At 52.6% G+C, this 17,016-nt stretch overlaps 1 protein-coding gene across 1 annotated transcript in view; it reads right to left on the reverse strand.

Moving 5' to 3' along the window:
* SH3GL1 (SH3 domain containing GRB2 like 1, endophilin A2) overlaps positions 1 to 17,016 on the reverse strand; it is a 39,890-nt gene that overhangs the window by 22,074 nt on the left and 800 nt on the right. The window lies entirely within an intron of this gene.

The following is a 17,016-nucleotide window of genomic DNA, read 5'->3' on the forward strand; positions in this document are numbered from 1 at the left end:
CAGTTCCAGGGGTGGAGGTGAGGGGCAGCCGTGGCGGGTGCTGTCCTGCTTGCCACAGGAGCTCATCACTTCGCGTTATTCGTGGCAGCTCTGTTCTAGAAAGCTACCTCAAGCACAGAGTTGGCCAGTACTGAGCCACTGTTCAGAGGGGAAACACACAGCTAGGTTTCTGTGAGCCTCTGCTCACAACATGTTCATCAAATGGTCACTATGTAACCCAGTTTTGTGTATTTCATTTTTTCTTTTTGAGACAAGAGTCTCACTCTGTTGCCCAGGCTAGAGTACAGTGGCACAATCTTGGCTCACTGCAACCTCTGCCTCCCGGGTTCAAGTGAGTCTCCAGCCTCAGGCTTCTGAGTAATTGCGATTACAAGTACACACCACCACGCCTGGCTAATTTTGTATTTTTAGTAGAGGCAGGGTTTCACCACGTTGGCCAGGCTGGTCTCGAACTCCTGACCTCAAGTGATCCACCTGCCTCAGCCTCCCAAAATGCTGGGATTACAGGCATGAGCCACCACGCCTAGACATTTTTTTTTTTTTTTTTTGAGACCGGGTCTTGCTCTGTCACCCAGGCTAGAGTGCAGTGGCGTGATCATGGCTCACTGCAGCCTTGATTTCCCAAGCTCAATCAATCCTCTGGCCTCAGTCTCCCGAGTAGCTGGGACTACAGGCGTGCATCACCACACCCAGTTATTTTTTTTTTATTTTTTATTTTTTGGTATTTTTGTAGAGATGGGGTTTCACTTTGTTGCCCATGCTGGTCTCAAACTCCCAGGCTCAAGCCATCCTCCTGCCTCAGCCTTCCAAAGTGCTGGGTGACAGGCATGAGCCGCTGCACCTGGCCTTTATGTGTATTTCCTTAGTTCATATTTACTGTGATTCACCCACACTGAACTCATGGACACGGAGCTATCACTCCTGCCTGAGAGAACTGCTCTCACACATGGTTTCTCTGTGAGGCTCATCCCAGCCTCCTGGCACTGAGGAACACGAGACGGCGCTGCTGCATGATGCTGGGGCCATTCTCAACAGCGAAATCACCAACAAAATCCACAAAAATGTGAGAAACATGGCGCTAAAAGCCTGCAAATCCATGCCGGAACACAGCGTGAGAGCCGGGAGAAGGCAGAGTGATCCACGCCAGAACACAGCGTGAGAGCTAGGAGAAGGCAGTGTGGCTTTGTTTGACCTCGGCTAGGAACATATGCGATGGGTGACAGATTTTTTGCTGCTCTGCACTTGTCTGCAAAAGACTGCAAAAGGAATGATTTGGGGCTACAAATAAATCTTATCAAGTAGGTGAATTTGCACAGGGAGCACGTGAGTCCTGGCCCAAGCTGCCCTCTGCGACAAGGCTGGGTGCTAGGTGCTTTCTGTGAGCGCGGCCTCACTGTACACAACAAAACTGAAAACGCAGGCTCCAGAGGAATTTACAGGCTGGAGGGGATGTTACATCCGTGAGGAGGATGCCCAGCAGAAGCAGAGTCCTCAGAGCTGATGGCGCAGGAGCCCCCCAGTTCATCCCGCTCCGGACCACACAGAGCTAACCCTGAGCTGGGAGCCTCCTCCCCGCCCACTTGGCTTCCTGGCCAAGGCCCCCAGGCACATACAGCACGGTGGAGGAGGGTTGAAATAACACACTTTACGAGTGCGCAACACATGATATTGCTAGCCACGGGTCCAGGACTTTCGGTCATGCAAATTGAACAGGTTGTTTTTTTCCAGGCTAGGACTGCTGAAAACCTATGGGGCTATTTTTCTTTTTTTGAAGGCAGGGTCTCGCTATATTGCCCAGGCTGGAGTGCAGTGGCTATTCATGGGCATAGTCATCAAGCACTACAGCAGATGATCATATTAAGCAAGGTACCGCACTGGAGAAGCTCTCAGATACATGCCACAGGGGACAGCTCACTGCCAGGCTGTGTGAAAATGCAGAAACTTGGAGACTCTAAATGTCCACTGGCTGGAGAACGGATAGACACACTGTGGAATAACCATGAGGGAAAGCCACGCAGCTGCGGATGCGAGTGGAGCCTTGTGTGTCAGTGTGAACGGTACTCACAAGCAGTGCTCAGCCTAAAAGTAGGGTGAGCAGGTGCGGTGGCTTACGCCTGTAATCCCAGCACGTTGGGAGGCCAAAGCAGGCAGATTGCTGGAGCTCAGGAGTTCGAGACTAGCCTGGCTAACATGGTGAAACCTTGTCCCTACTAAAAATATGAAAATTATCCGGGTGTGGTGGTTGGTGTCTGTAATCCCAGCTACTCGGGAGGCTGAGGCAGGAGAATTGCTTGAGCCTGGGAGCGGGAGGTTGCAGCGAGCTGAGATTGCGCCATTGCACTCCAGCCTGGGTGACGAGAAACTCCATCTCAAAAAAAAAAACTAGGGTACGAGAAACCAAGCAAGAAAGCATGTGATCCTGTTGACAGGCAGTGTGGACCGCCACACAACCCCGCGTGTTTTGGTGCAGTGAACGCGCGCAGTGAAGGCACGCCGGCCCTGCTCTGGCTTCCTTGGGATGGGGTGGGGGCACCTGCTCATCTGCTGGGCACCTGCTCATCTGCTGGTCATTCTTAGCTGCCTTTCTGGATCTGAAACCCTTTATGATACAACCTTCATGAGGTGCCTGAACAAGGGAGGTGCCCTGTGCCACATACTGGTGCCGACCAGCGTGTGGCCCAGGGAACGTGTTCTGAATGCCGTAAGAGGCAACCCCTCCTGGAAGGAGGGCGACCCCCCACCGGCTCCTCTGACAGCCGAGTGGACTCCTGGGCTCCAGAAACGTGATTGCAGCAGGCAGACCAAAGGTCTTTCTCCTGCCCTCCCTCCCAGCAGCACTCTTTCCTTCCGGGCCCCAAAGACCCTCCCTGGCTGTGCAGCTGCCCACTATGGAACCCTCAGCCAGTCTAGAGGTGGCACAGGGACCCCACTCAACAGAGGGGCCCGCTGGTGCCTTCTTCTGACAGGCACAGAGTGCTCTGGGGCTAGCCGGGGAGGCTGCTGTGGGAAGGCTGGGAGTGGGAGAACACTGGAAAAATACACAGGATTCTGCAAGTATGAAATAAAAATGTAAAAGCTAGGGCAGAGCGCAGCATTCCAGCGGCCTCTGAGCCAGCCTCTGCAGTGGGCAGCACATACCTCCCAGACACCCACACTACGCTCAGCCAGGGGTCCGACAGCTCCAAGGCTCCTCGTGGATGGAACGCTGACTTGACCAGAGTCAGCAAGAAGCAAGATACTCTGCAGTTCTGGGGGTTGTTCTTCCTTCCTAAAATAATAGCAGGGATTCTCAACCTTAGAGAAAACCATCAGAGGCCTCAGGAGAGGATGAAGATGATCTTATGCCAGGGTGGGTGAAGGTTGGGAGATGGGGAAATTCCAACCAGGTCCCTGGGCTGCCCTCTTCTGAGCCACAAAGGCTGGCCTTGAAGGGCCAGGGCTGCCCATCCGTTTCAAACAATCGGGACTCTGATGAGTGAGGCTGTTAGGCTGATGGATGCCGGCCTGAGTCAGCTGTGGGGCCTCATCCCACAGAGGCGGGTGGCAGGGCATTGCGGCGAGGGCGGGCAGAAAGTTCCCAGAGCTTCCTTCCGCAGGGGGCTTCCTGAGAATAAGGGTCTCTGCTTAGTGCTGGGGCAGAGTCCCGAAATGACAGCAGAAAAACAATCAGTCAGCAGTTCTGCTTCCAGCACGCAGGGCTGGATGGGGGTGTCCTGGAGGAAGATATTTGCATTACTCCTTGGGTGATGTTTGGGAACTCCTTTTTTTTTATTATTTCTTTTTCACTTTTTTTTTTTTTTGGAGAACAGGGTCTTGCTATACTGCCCAGGCAGATCTCAAACTCCCGGGCTCAAGCACTCCTCCTGCCTCTGCCTCCCTCAGAGCTGGGATTACAGGCACGAGCCACCGTGCCCAACAATGTTTGGGAACTCCCTAAGAATGCTGACTGCTGGGTCTCCAGCTTCCATGCCTTTCCCCAGGCACTCAGGACCTGGCTGTTACCAACCCATCAGCCCTCTTTCCTGAGCCTGAATCCCAATGTGCAGGATCCCCCGATCCTAAGAGGCGAGACTGCAGAGGGCATGGCAGTGGGACCCAAGGGAAAAGGCAACGTGCCTTCCGTGAGGCGTTTCCCACAGCGTGGCAGCTAACACAAGCATAAGGCACATGAATCACGTGGTCAGAACACAACTCTGCTGCAATTCCCCTTCTGTATTTCTTTTTCTTTTGAGATGGAGTCTCGCTCTGTCGCCCAGGCTGGAGTGCAGTGGCGCAATCTTGGCTCACTGCAAGCTCCGCCTCCCGGGTTCACGCCATACTCCTGGCTCAGCCTCCCGAGTAGCTGGGACTACAGGTGCCCGCCACCACACCCAGTTAATTTTTTGTATTTTTAGTAGAGACACGGTTTCACCGTGTTAGCTAGGATGGTCTCGATCTCCTGACCTCGTGATCTGCCCGCCTCGCCCTCCCAAAGTGCTGGAATTACAGGCATGAGCCACCGCGCCTGGCCCCTCTTCTGTATTTCTTATTCTGGCAAGAAGGAACTTCCAGGTGGGCACTACCATAGTACAGGCTTTGTTTTTGTTTTTTTAGGCAGGGTCTTGCTCTGTTGCCCAGGCTGGAGGGCAGTGGCATGATGATAGCTCACCGCAGCCTCAAACTCCTGGACTTAAGTGATCCTCCCACCTCAGCCTACCAAGTAGCTGGGCTACAGGTGTGCACCGCTATGACTGGCTAATTTAATTTTTTGTACAGACGGGGTTTCATCGTGTTGCCCAAATGGGCTTGAACAACTGGGCTAAACAATCCTGCCTCAGCCTCCCTAAGTGCTGGGATTACAGGCAAGAATCACCACATCCAGCCCTAACAGCTCTTTCACAAGAGAGCACACCTCAGGCTCAGGGGTGGGGTATCCAGCAAGATTTCACTCTATTGTTTTGCTGCTGTTGTATCTGTTATTCCACTTACTGTGCGGGGTTTTTTGTTTGTGTTGTTTTGTTTTGTTTTTGAGGCAGAGTGCAGTGGTGCTATCTTGGCTCAAGGCAACCTTCACCTCGCAGGTTCCAGCGATTCGCCTGCCTCAGCCTCCCGAGTAGCGGGGATTACAGATATGCATTACTACGCCCGACGAATTTTGTTTGTTTTTGTTTTTGTTTTTTTGAGACAGAGTCTCGCTCTGTCGCCAGGCTGGAGTGCACTGGCGCGATCTCAGCTCACTGCAACCTCTGCCTCCTGAGTTCAGGCGATTCTCCCGCCTCAGCCTCCTGAGTAGCTGGGATTACAGCCATGCGCCACCACGCCCAGCTAATTTTTGTATTTTTAGTAGAGATGGGGTTTCACCATGTTGGCCAGTCTAGTCTCAAACTCCTGACCTTGTGATCCACCTGCCTCGGCCTCCCAAAGTGCTGGGATTACAGGTGTGAGCCATCGTGTCCGGCCTATTCCAGTTACTGTTATTGAGCAAGGAAAAATACCACGATCCCCTTTAAAATACATTTTTAAAGTGATAAAATAAAAGTAATTTAAGAGGAAAGAGGCCGAATCAACTAATGGGTTCAAGCTGAAGGACAGGCGATGAACCCTGGCTGTCGTTTCAGGGCATCACCGCTGGCCAGCTGCCTGCTGTGGTCTGCGAGTCGTGGGAGTGTCACATTTGAACGCTGGGACAGGGGACGCAGGCTTAGAAGACAGGTACAGAGAAGGGCAGCGGAAGCACAGGAGACAGCAGGCTCAGAGACAGAAGGGGCCATCCACAGGGAGAAGTGGGAGGAGCCGCAGGGCCTACTGTGGCAATCAGAGAGAAGTCACTGCAGCAACTGGGCACAGAGGCCAGGGAGAGAGCTGCAGGATGGGTGGCCAGGCCCAGCCATGGCAAAAGCCCTAAGAATCTTGGCAAACAGGGCTAGGGAGCCGGTTTCTGGAGGCTGGGAGTGGTTTAGTTTGGGGAAGCATTCAAGCCAGGGAACCACCAACTCTGAGCAGACCGGCCCAGCCGGGCAGCAGCAGGTACATTTCAGCCTGGCCTCGATCAAGGGGGGAAGCAGGTGTCTGGGCTTGGCTTCCTAGGGACCCTGCTCAGGCAGGCTCTGGGTCAGAGACTGCCTGTGACACAGTCAGGCCCTCTGAGCTGGCCAAGTTCAGGTGACTGTCACAGCTGCAGCCCTGGAGCTGGACACACACCCTAAACCACAGGAGACACTCTCTGAGCTGTTGATTTTTTCAGAGCAGTCGGACCTGTTCCCAACCGAGTTCTCCGAGGCCTTGTCAGCCACCTGCCTCCCTGGTGCTCTGACACGGCCTGGTCAGATGCCTGGCCAGCGGACCAGGGGCTGCTGTTGAGCCACCACCAGGGACACCACAGGGGCCCTGTGGAGGACAGCCCCTCACTCTCAGAAGGAGCCCTCTAGCTCAGCCTCTGTAGGGGGCGTCTCTGGCAACCTCATCAGCAGGCCAGTGCCCAGCAGAACACGGCCCATCACACATGCCCGAGCACAGCCCAGCCTCAGGAGCTGCCGTCCGATGGGAGGAGAGCACCTCACACAAACATCAGCGTGTGGCATCTGGGTGGGGGACCCCGAGGCCAGAAGCTCCAAGGGCTGAGAACTCAGTTCCCACATGCATCTCCGGAAGATGCCAAGGATAAGGGGAGATAGAAACGCGTTCGTTATAGGGCAGACAGGAAGTGGAGAGAGAATGAGGTTGGGAGGTAGGAGAGGCCGGTGACATGGACAGGAGGCAGGAGAGTACAGGGCCCCACACAGGGTGGGCGGGAGGGACTGACTGTGTGAGTTCCCATGCAGGGGAAGAGTAGCATTTAAACCTGGGACCAAGGCAGGGGCTCCAGAAGCTCCCGAAATTCGGCTGAGAGCTTGAACTGTACCCTGGGCCAGGTGGAGACCTGCTTCTCCTCTTCCTCTAGGGCGTGCTCACACAAACCCGACACGAGGCCATCCGCTGTAGGGTGGGGGCCACGGTGGCCCATCCGTCCTTCCATGTGATATTTACCGGCTCCCTGGGGCAGGCCAGCCAGTAAACCAAACACTGGGGATGCAGCAATGAGCACAAATGCCTGGCTCTGGCGGCAATGGGCTCATAATCCAGTGGCGACGGCAATGGAATAATCACTCCCATCGGCATGAAACCATGTGGGAAGCTGTCCACTTGGGGGCCAGGGCAGAGGAGACCCATGTTCCCGGCCCAGGGAGGGGAGTGGGCCCACTCACCCCATGCCCTCGCTGGCCTGATGCCATCTGGATTCTGAGTATCTGCCATGACCACCGCCCCTACAGACTGTGTCACACGCGGCATGACCCCTGCTGGGTGCTTCGTCCCCTTACCCAGGTGTGGAACTGCGGCCCGCTAGGCAGGAGCCCCCTCCCAGGCGGTCAGTGGGCCACTGCTGAGTCAGGTCCAATGGAGGAAACTGTCCGTCTATTTTCCTGCTGTGGTGAGGAGGTCTCCCCGTGACCCTGCTCTCAGGGCCTGGTCAGCAGGTTTTTCTAGGAGTGGAGAGGAAAAGGAAGACAGGGCCGTCCTCCCAGAGCCTGAGTTCAGGGAGCCCTGGGTACTGCTTAACAGGAAATGAGCAGAAACGCACCAAGCTGCAGTGCTCAGGAAAAGTGCTTGCCAAATCCAGCCCTGCAAAAGGCGAGAGATAGAGAAAGAGAGAGACAGGCAGGCAGACAGACAGGAAGAAGGCGTGGAGAGGACAGACAGAGAGGAAGAAGAGGTGAGAGGGCAAAAGAAGGGAGAGACAGAGAGAAAGACAAGGGAAGAGTGAGAACAGAAAGAGAGGAAGAAGAGGGGGGAGAGATAGGGAGAGGAGGGGAGAGAAGGGAGAGAGGGAAACCCGCTGCAGCCCTGGCCACCACATTCTTCCATCCGTTTTCCAGGGACAGCTTCGAAAAAGAACCAGAAGAGACCGCCCCCTGACACTTCAGCTTACACATTAAAAAGCCATTAGAGTTGGAGAGCTCAAGTCCTGCTGAGATGCCTCCAGAGCCTGTTGAGCTCCTGACACCTACCCCACCCCCACCCCGGGGCAATGCTTCCCCTTCCAACCCTCCCGGCACTTAAAGACCTCAGGGGCTTGGAAAAGAGAAACATGGAGGCCGCTCTGAGCTTCTCCTCTAAGCTCTGCCCCGGGCAGCACCGAAACCTGCGGCTGCCTCCGAAATCCTACTGGGGACGTTGGCAGCATGCTCCAAATTAAACACGACGTTTCCCCAGATCAGATCAGTTGCAAAACACTGGAGACAATCATGGAGGAGGAAAAGGGCTAAGGCAGCAGTGAAGGCTTGGCTGTACCCTAGGCCCCTGGATCAAAGTCCACTGGACACAGAGACACAGGCAGGTCTGAGCGGGACGGGCCTCAACCTGCAGGTTTCTCCTCTGAGGAAAAAATGCAACAGACACACACACAGACACCTGAGGGGCCCAGCAGCCCGCTCAGACCTTAGGTGCACTGCGCACATGACAGCGGCCACCCCGGGTGGCCAGGGGCGGGGTGAGCAGTGTCATGTTCTCTGTGTGCTTGATAGGTCTGGGGTGTCAAAATGTGACAGCCCCCAATTTCTTCAACTGAGCGGCATAAGGTGAGACACCTCATCTCGCACTCGCAGGCTGTTATTAGGGGCACCTGGAATATAATTAAGTACTGCAGAGCTGGGCTTTAACACACACCCAGATAAGCAGGGCGATCAGCACCCACGGAGCCCCAACTGGTCTTTGGTGAACACGGGATTCTGAGTCAGAGACAAACTTTTAGCCGAACTTTCAGCCCTTGACTTGTTCTGGGACCTACTGTACAGCAGTCACAGGTGGCAGAAATCGGAGTCTGATGACCCCTTGGTCCTGGTTTGTTAAGAATGGGAAAACGTAGGATGCTGCTTGGTTACAAAGTGCCCCGTGACCACCAACAGCCAACCCTGTGAAGGGGACCAGGTGAGCCAGGTTTCACAGACAGGCCCGGGGAGCCGCGGGGTGTAAGGAGCCTCTAGCTTCCTTTGGGGAAAGGCAGTCTCAAACTTCTGTGTCTGCACAGCCCAGCTGGCACGCAGTTCAGGCCTCCACACAGCTGCTGGTTCCACCCGTCTGCAAGCCAGAAACAGAGTGAGCCCTGCCTGTCCCGGGGTGGCCCAGGGTCCACGCCGCCGGCTCCAATGCCGGCTCCAATGCCTCAAGGCACACACCAGTACATGCCGCACGTTCCTGGATTCAGTCACCAGAGCTTCCTGCAAGAACGGACTTAACCCCATTCCCATCATACGTGGACATCACAAAGCAAAGTCCCTTCCTACATCTGTTGCCAACACCTCCCCGAGGGAGAGGGGGCTTCCGAAGGTCAGCCTGCAGCTGCTGGACTCACCAGCCTTGTCCCGGGCACAGCCTCTGAATCACCAACACCGGCCCTTACCAGCCCACACAAAAGTGCCTCTGAACTACCTGTCACTCCCAGCACAAGGGTATACACTTTTATGTGTGCCAAGGTGAAGGGGTTATGAACCCCATATTTTTGTATCTTAAGATTATTCCCACTGGCTCACGCCTGTAATCCCAGCACTTTGGGAGGCTAAGGCAGGGAGATCACTAGGTCAGGAGTTCAACACCAGCCTGGCCAACATGATGAAACCCTGTCTCCACTAAAAATACAAAAATTGGCCAGCTGTGGTGGCGCACGCCTGTAATCCCAGCTACTCAGGAGGCTGAGGCAGGAGAATTACTTGGACCCAGGAAGCGGAGGTTGCAGTGACCTGAGATCGGCCCGCTGCACTCCAGCCTGGGACAGAGCAAGACTCCGTCACACACACACACTCACTCACACTCACACACACACACACACACACACACACACAAGATCATTCCATGTTTATGGCTTAACAAGTCAAGCACTTTGGTAGGAAAACCAAGAGTGGCCCCACAAAGTGAGGTTTTAAAAAAGAGGTCAGGGCTGGGCATGTGGCTCATGCCTGTAATCCCAGCACAATGGGAGGCCAAGGCGGGCGGATCACCTGAGGAGTTCAAAACCAGCCTGGCCAACAAGGCGAAACCCCGTTTCTACTAAAAATACAAAAATTAGCTGAGCATGGTGGCAGGCACCTGTAATCCCAGCTACTCAGGAGGCTGGGGCAGGAGAATCGCTTGAACTGGGCAGCAGAGGTTGCAGTGAGACAAGATCGTGTCACTGCACACCACCTTGGGAGTGGGGACAGAACAAGACTGCATCTCAAACACGTAAAATTTTTAAAAATCATAACAACCCAGGTGTGGTAGCTCACACCTGCAATCCCAGCCCTTTGAGAGGCTGAGGCAGGAGGATCACCACCTGAGGTCAGGAGTTCGAGACCAGCCTGGTCAACACGGCAAAACCTCATCTCTACTAAAGATACAAAAATCAGCTGGGCGTGGTGGCACATGCCTGTAATCCCAGCTACTTGGGAGGCTGAGGCAGGAGAATTGCTTGAACTCAGGAGGCGGAGGTTGCAGTGAGGTAAGATTGCGCCACTGCATTCCAGCCTGGGCAATGCTGTGAGACTCCGTCTCAAAAAAAAAAAACAAAAAAAACAAAAAAAACCCAAAAACACACCATCATAAATAAACTAAAAAAAGGTCAGGGCCAAGCACAGAGGCTCACGCCTGTAATCCCAGCACTTTGAGAGAATGAGGAGACAGGATCACTTGAGTGCAGGAGTTCCAGACCTGGAGTGGTGGGGTTTAAGGAGCCTCCAGCCTAGGCAACATAGTGAGACTCAGTCTCTACAAAAAATTAAAAAATAAATAAAAATAGGCCGGGCACAGTGGCTCACGCCTGTAATCCCAGCACTGTGGGAGGCCAAGGCAGGTGGATCACGAGGTCAGGAGTTCGAAACCAGCCTGACCAACATGTGAAACCCCATCTCTACTAAAAATACAAAAATGAGCTGGGCGTGGTGGTGTGTGCCTGTAATCCCAGCTACTCAGGAGGCTGAGGCAGAAGAACTGCTTGAACCCGGGAGGCGGAGGTTGCAGTGAGCAGAGATCGCGCCACTGCACTCCAGCCTGGGCGACAGAGCTAGACTCTGTCTCAAACAAACAAAAAATTAATATTAAAATTTAAAAATAAATAAAAATAGGTCAGAACAAGCAGTATCGTTGACATTCTGAAACACCAGCCATGTCCCAGACACTGCTTACTCTGACCTACAGCCCCCAAATAGGTGGGGCCCAGGATCCCCCAGCAGACAGTCCTCCCCCAACCCCCCTGGCCTCTCCTTTTCTCCTAGGCACAAACCCAGGGCCTAAGGAGCATCAGGCAGATTTCAAAGCTATGGGAGGTGACGCTTGTGAATGTCCCTCCTAGCTCAGTCTGAAGCAATCTTTCCGTTCAAATGTTCAAACCCTCTCCCTCCTTTCAGGCAAAAAAAAAAAAAAGCCAGCATTCCAGGCAGCTGCCAGCTCTATCCCTAGTTACACTCTCAATCTCACACAGCCTGGCCACAAGATTTATCAGGAAGCCAGTTAGCAGCTTAAGCCTGGAAATAATGTCACCCAAACCCCCAGCACACCAAGGGAACTTCTGAGAGCAGCTCTCGCTAGCGGCATTCTTTCACCCTCCTTAGTCCCCCAATTCTAGCTGCGCACGGATGCCAGGAGGCTCTTGAGGGAGTGGGCGTCACACAGGCAGAAAGGAGGGAACCAGGGAGATGGGACCATGACGGACGGCTTTTTACCGCTTTCTTCCAGATGATTCAACTTTCCCCAGCTCAGGCCCTCAACCAGTCTATGGCCAGTTCATGACAAGAAGTAAAAACTCACCAACTGCCCACTCAAGCCCAAACCAATTTTGAACAAGTTCCCAAAAGGTTTTGCAGGGAGATGAACTAGCCTGGAACCCACTACGGTTCTTACCATTATCACCAATGAGAGATCAGAAACTCAGAACCAACAACACAGCCTCGCCTGCTAGAAAGTAAGTTTATCTTTTCCAGCACTCTCTCCCGCATCCTCCCAGCCTCTGTTGATCAATTTAGAAAGGACATCGTAAGAACCCTTGGAAGTCTAGAGCCTGGTTTAAAGCAGGGTTTCTTAAGCTCGACTCTACTGACGTAGGGCTGGAGAATTCTTCCTTTGCAGCGGGGGGAAGCTGTCCTATGCATTGTAGGATGCTTGGCAACCATCCCTGGCCCCTATCCCCTCGATGCCATGAGCATTCTCTCCCAAAGTTGCGATAACAACTGTCTCCGACATTGCCAAGCAGAGGAGTGAGGAAGGGGTCTGCGCCGTCCCCAGCTGACAGCGCTGATGGGAGCGTGCCCCTCCTTCAGGAGCCCCGATGCCTGTGGCTCTCAACTATTAAATCAAGTTCCAGCAAAGAACTGGAAACCTTTAAGCTGTGTATGGAACCATTGTGTGTAGCACTGGAAACTGTCCCTTTTCTAAGTCACTGTAAATGGTGTTTTTTTTGGAGACAGGGTCTGGTTCTGTCTCCCAGGCTGGAGTGCAATGCTACAATCAGGGCTCCCTGCAGACCTGACCTCCTCAGGTGCAAGCGATAAAGGTTCCTCGTGATCAGCTGGAAGGTATTTTTGAATTAAAGGTTCACACTGAAGAACCTAAGTGGATAGTGGCATTTGAGGCCAGCAGTGAAAGTGTTTCCTCTAAAAGAGTTCCCTACACAGCAGCAGACATGGTTATTCTGAGCCATGTATGTTCTGTGTTTCTCTGTGAACCATGTTTCAGTCTTTCTTTCTGTCATCATATGTACGGGAAATTCCATAGAGACTACATCACACAAAACTGACATTGTCAATTACCAGGAAATACAGGTGCTCACCTTTTGAAGGCTTATTAATACATATGGTTGCCACAATACGTATATATGATAAACAGTGTATGTATACATACAAGTTGTTTAGGCCAGGCACGGTGGCTCACACCTGTAATCCCAGCACTTTGGGAGGCTGAGGCGGGCAGATCATGAGGTCAGGAGTTCAACACCAGCCTGACCAACATGGTGAAACCCTGTCTCTACTAAAAATACAAAAAAAATTAGCCGGGCGTGGTGGCGCACCTGTAATCCCAGCTACTCAGGAGGCTGAGGCAGGAGAATCGCTTGAACCCGGGAGGCGAAGGTTGGTCTCAGTGAGCCAAGACTGCACCACTGCACTCCAGCCTGGGTGACAGAGCAAGACTCTGTCTCAAAAAATATATATATATATACAGTTGTCACAATATGTATATGATAAACGGTGTACATATACACATAAAATGTTTATGGTGGATCTAGCTCCCCCCTAAAAAAGAAGCCCAGATACTGAAAGACACTCGAATTTTCCTAAAGACTTGAGGGTGGGCTCGACCTTAGGGTCTGGATGCTGAGTTTTATGTAAATATCTACCTGTGGGGCGGGGTGCCATGGCTCATGCCTGTAATCTCAGCACTTTGGGAGACTGAGGCAGGTAGATCACCCGAGGTCAAGAGTTCGAGACCAGCCTGGCCAACATGGTGAAACCCCGTCTCTACTAAAAATACAAAAAAATTAGCGGGGCATGGTGGTGGGTGCCTGTAATCCCAGCTACTTGGGAGGCTGAGGCAGGAGAATTGCTTGAACAGAGGAGGCGGAGGTTGCAGTGAGCCGAGATCGTGCCATTGTACTCCAGCCTGGGCAACAAGAGAGAAGCTCCGTCTCAAAAACAAACAAACAAACAAAAACAAACTACACATGTGGCTATCTGTGTTTAGCAAACTAGGAAAATCTTTGTTTTATTTTATATTTTACTTTTTTTTTTTTTGAGACGAAGTCTCGCTCTCAGCCACCAGGCTGGAGTGCCTCCCAAACTGCTGGGATTAAAGGCGTGAGCCACCACACCTGGCCAAACTAGGAAAATCGTAAGAATGGCTCAGTGGGGATTTTTTTGTTCCTTTGTTTTGGTATAATTATCCTCATTTTTTTTCCAAATCTTCAAGCAGGGTTTCTCAAATTTTGGTACTATTGACATTTGGGGCCAGGTAATTCTTGGGGGCAGTGGGGAGATGCTGCCCTGGGCACCGGACGATGTCCAGCAATATCCTCTACCTACTAGTAGCCAGCAGCACCGCACCAAGCTGTGACAACCAAAAAGGTCCCAGACATTGTCAATGTCCCCTGGAGGACAGAACTGGCCCTGTTTTACAGGAAGATAAATGTCCCCTAATCCTTTTGTGTAAAAGGGGGAATGTTTTTACCCTTAGACCGGATAAGCAAGACCAGCTGAGACCTACTGCTATAAAGCATACTGCCTGCTCACATGGTGAGAACTCAATAAATGTTCGTATCACTACGTAACGAGAGATCCCGAGAGATGTCACTTTCCAACAGGCACAGCAGAGGGTGAAAGAGTTGTTATTAGACTAAAAACAAAAAAAGAGACACAAATAGTCGGATACGTCCAGATAACAGCTGAGATGTCAGAGGGAACCATGGCAATGATCACAGAAGAGCATGGAACGCAGCCAGGGTGACTTCTAAGAGCACAACTCAGGACAGAATTGACCAGGAGGCCAAGACGACAGCCCCGAGGGTGGGCTGTGGCCATTGTGCTTTGGGACTAGGCCTCGGGATGTGGAAATAGGCAATCCTAAGCCCAGCTAACACCACACTGTCCTTTCCAGGCTTCAAGGCGCCATTCACAGATCTGAACGCAGGTCATCCTGCTTCCCTCGAGAGAGACAAAGTCCTGGTGGCCGGCACAAGAGGCCTGGTTCATTCCTCTAAAGAGGGTGTCAGCTCAGGACAATATGGGCACAGGCCCTGATCGCTGGGAGTGGGGGTGGTGGCTTCCAGAGACCTGTCTATAGCAGGGAACAAAGTGGCCCAGGAATTCCTCCAAGACCTCTGAGGACATCTTTCCTGCTAGGGAGCAGTACTCTATGGTGCTCTAACCAAGCAGGTGAAGGGCTGACGCCTGCTGGGCAGGGTCTAACCCAGGGCCAGGCCGTCTGATTTCAAACTGCTGGGGCAAGGGGGTGGGACTGTTCTCAGTGACAACTCTAAAATTCGTCTGGATTAAATCTTTCTCCAGGGTTTAACCATCATCTGGGGTCTAGAGATAGACCCTAAGTATCTATATCCCTAGACAACCACTAGGGTTGTTACTTTTTTTATTTATTTTTTGAGACAGGGTCTCACTTTGTTGCCCAGGCTGAAGTGCAGTGGCGCGATCATAGTTCACTGCAGCCTTGAACTGCTGGGCTCAAGTGGTCCTCCTGCCTCAGCCTCCCAAGTAGCTGGGACTGCAGGTGCACATCACCACACCTGGCTAACTTTTTCATATTTTGTAGAGATGGGATCTCCCTATATCGCCCAGGCTGGTCTTGAACTCCTGAACTCAAGGGAACCCCTACCTCAGCCTTCAAAGTGCTGGGATTACAGGCATGAGCCACAGCACCTGGCAGGGTCCTTACTTTTTTCTTTCCAGGGGCAAAGGTACCTGCTGGGTGTTACTGGGGACTCGTTTCTCTTTGCTGCCACTGGGCATCTCCGAACTGTGGGCAGAGAACCCTGTTTGCCACCTTGGCCCAAGCATTTGCTAAGATCATTGCTCATTCCTGGGTGGACTCTATCTACACAAATTCCACACAACCTCACCCTGCAGTACACGGACCAATAGGATTCAACAATCTGAGGCTTCTTGTCTTTTTTTTTTTTTTTCAAGACGGAGTCTCGCTCTGTCACCCAGGCTGGAGTGCAGTGGTGCAATCTCGGCTCACTGCAACCTCTGCCTGCCGGATTCAAGAGATTCTCCTGTCTCACCCTCCTTAGTAGCTGGGGTTACAGGCAAAAATACAAAATTTTTGTATTGTTAGTAGAGATGGGGTTTTGCCATGTTGCCCAGGCTGCTCTCAAACTCCTGGCTTCAAGTGATCCGCCCGCCTCGGCCTCCCAAACTGCTGGGATTCCAGGCATGAGCCACCGCGCCCAGCCAAATTTGAGGCTTCTTGCATTCAAAATTGCAAAGTGAAAATTTTAAATGTGCCCGGTTTTCTGGAGAGTGGATCCACAGCTTTCACCAGATTCATGAGCAATGGGCCCTGGAGTTTCCCCAAAAAAACCCTTTATCTGTCCACATCAAATGCACTTAGGCTGGGATGCAGCATTCTACTTCTGGGAATTCATCCTATAAAACTAATCCCACTGGTGAGCAAAGATATTCACTGGCTATTTATTGTAGTAATGGTAACAGAAAATTCCGGTAAACAATAGAGATATCTATCAACTGACAACTGGTTAAATAAATTATGGTATACGTCATGGAATGAAATACAATGTACCCATTAAAAAGAGCCAAGTAGGCCAGGCAGGTGGCTCACGTCGGTAATCCCAGCATGTTGGGAAGCCGAGGCAGGCGGATCACTTGAGGCCAGGAGTTCGAGACCACCCTGGGGCACATGGAGAAACCCTGTCTGTGCTAAAATTACAAAAAGTAGCCGGGCGTGGTGGCGCATGCCTGTAGTCCCAGCTACTGGGGAGGCTGAGGCAGGAGAATTGCTTGAACACAGGAGGCGGAGCTTGCAGTGAGCCGAGATTGCACCACTGCCCTCCAGCTGGGGCGACAGAGCATGACTCCGTCTCAAAAAAAAAAAAAAAAATTCCAAGAAGTGTGGAGTATGCTCTAGTGCAGTAGTCCTGGGGGACAGGAAAGGAAGGGAGGAAGGAAAGAAGAGAAGGAAGGGAGGGAGAGAGGCAAGGAGGGAGGGAGGAAGGAAGGAAGCAAAGAAGGAAGGAAGGAACGAAGGGAGGGCAGGAGGACTGATTCTAAGGGGACACACGGTGCTGTCTCAAGATATTTTTGGTTGTCACGACTTGGGGGTGCTCCTGGCCCGGAGTGGGTGGAGGCCAGGGGCGCTGCTCAGCACCCCGCAGTGCCCAGGACGGCCCCACCACGGAGAACAATCCAGCCCCAGATGTCAACAGTGCCGACGGAGGGGGAGAAATCCCGCTCCAGTGTGATCTCCAAGCAATGAAAAACACAGCACACAGGATTCTGTGGCATATGCTAT

Source organism: Pan paniscus, chromosome 20, assembly GCF_029289425.2.
Source record: "Pan paniscus chromosome 20, NHGRI_mPanPan1-v2.0_pri, whole genome shotgun sequence".
Lineage (NCBI taxonomy): Eukaryota > Metazoa > Chordata > Mammalia > Primates > Hominidae > Pan > Pan paniscus.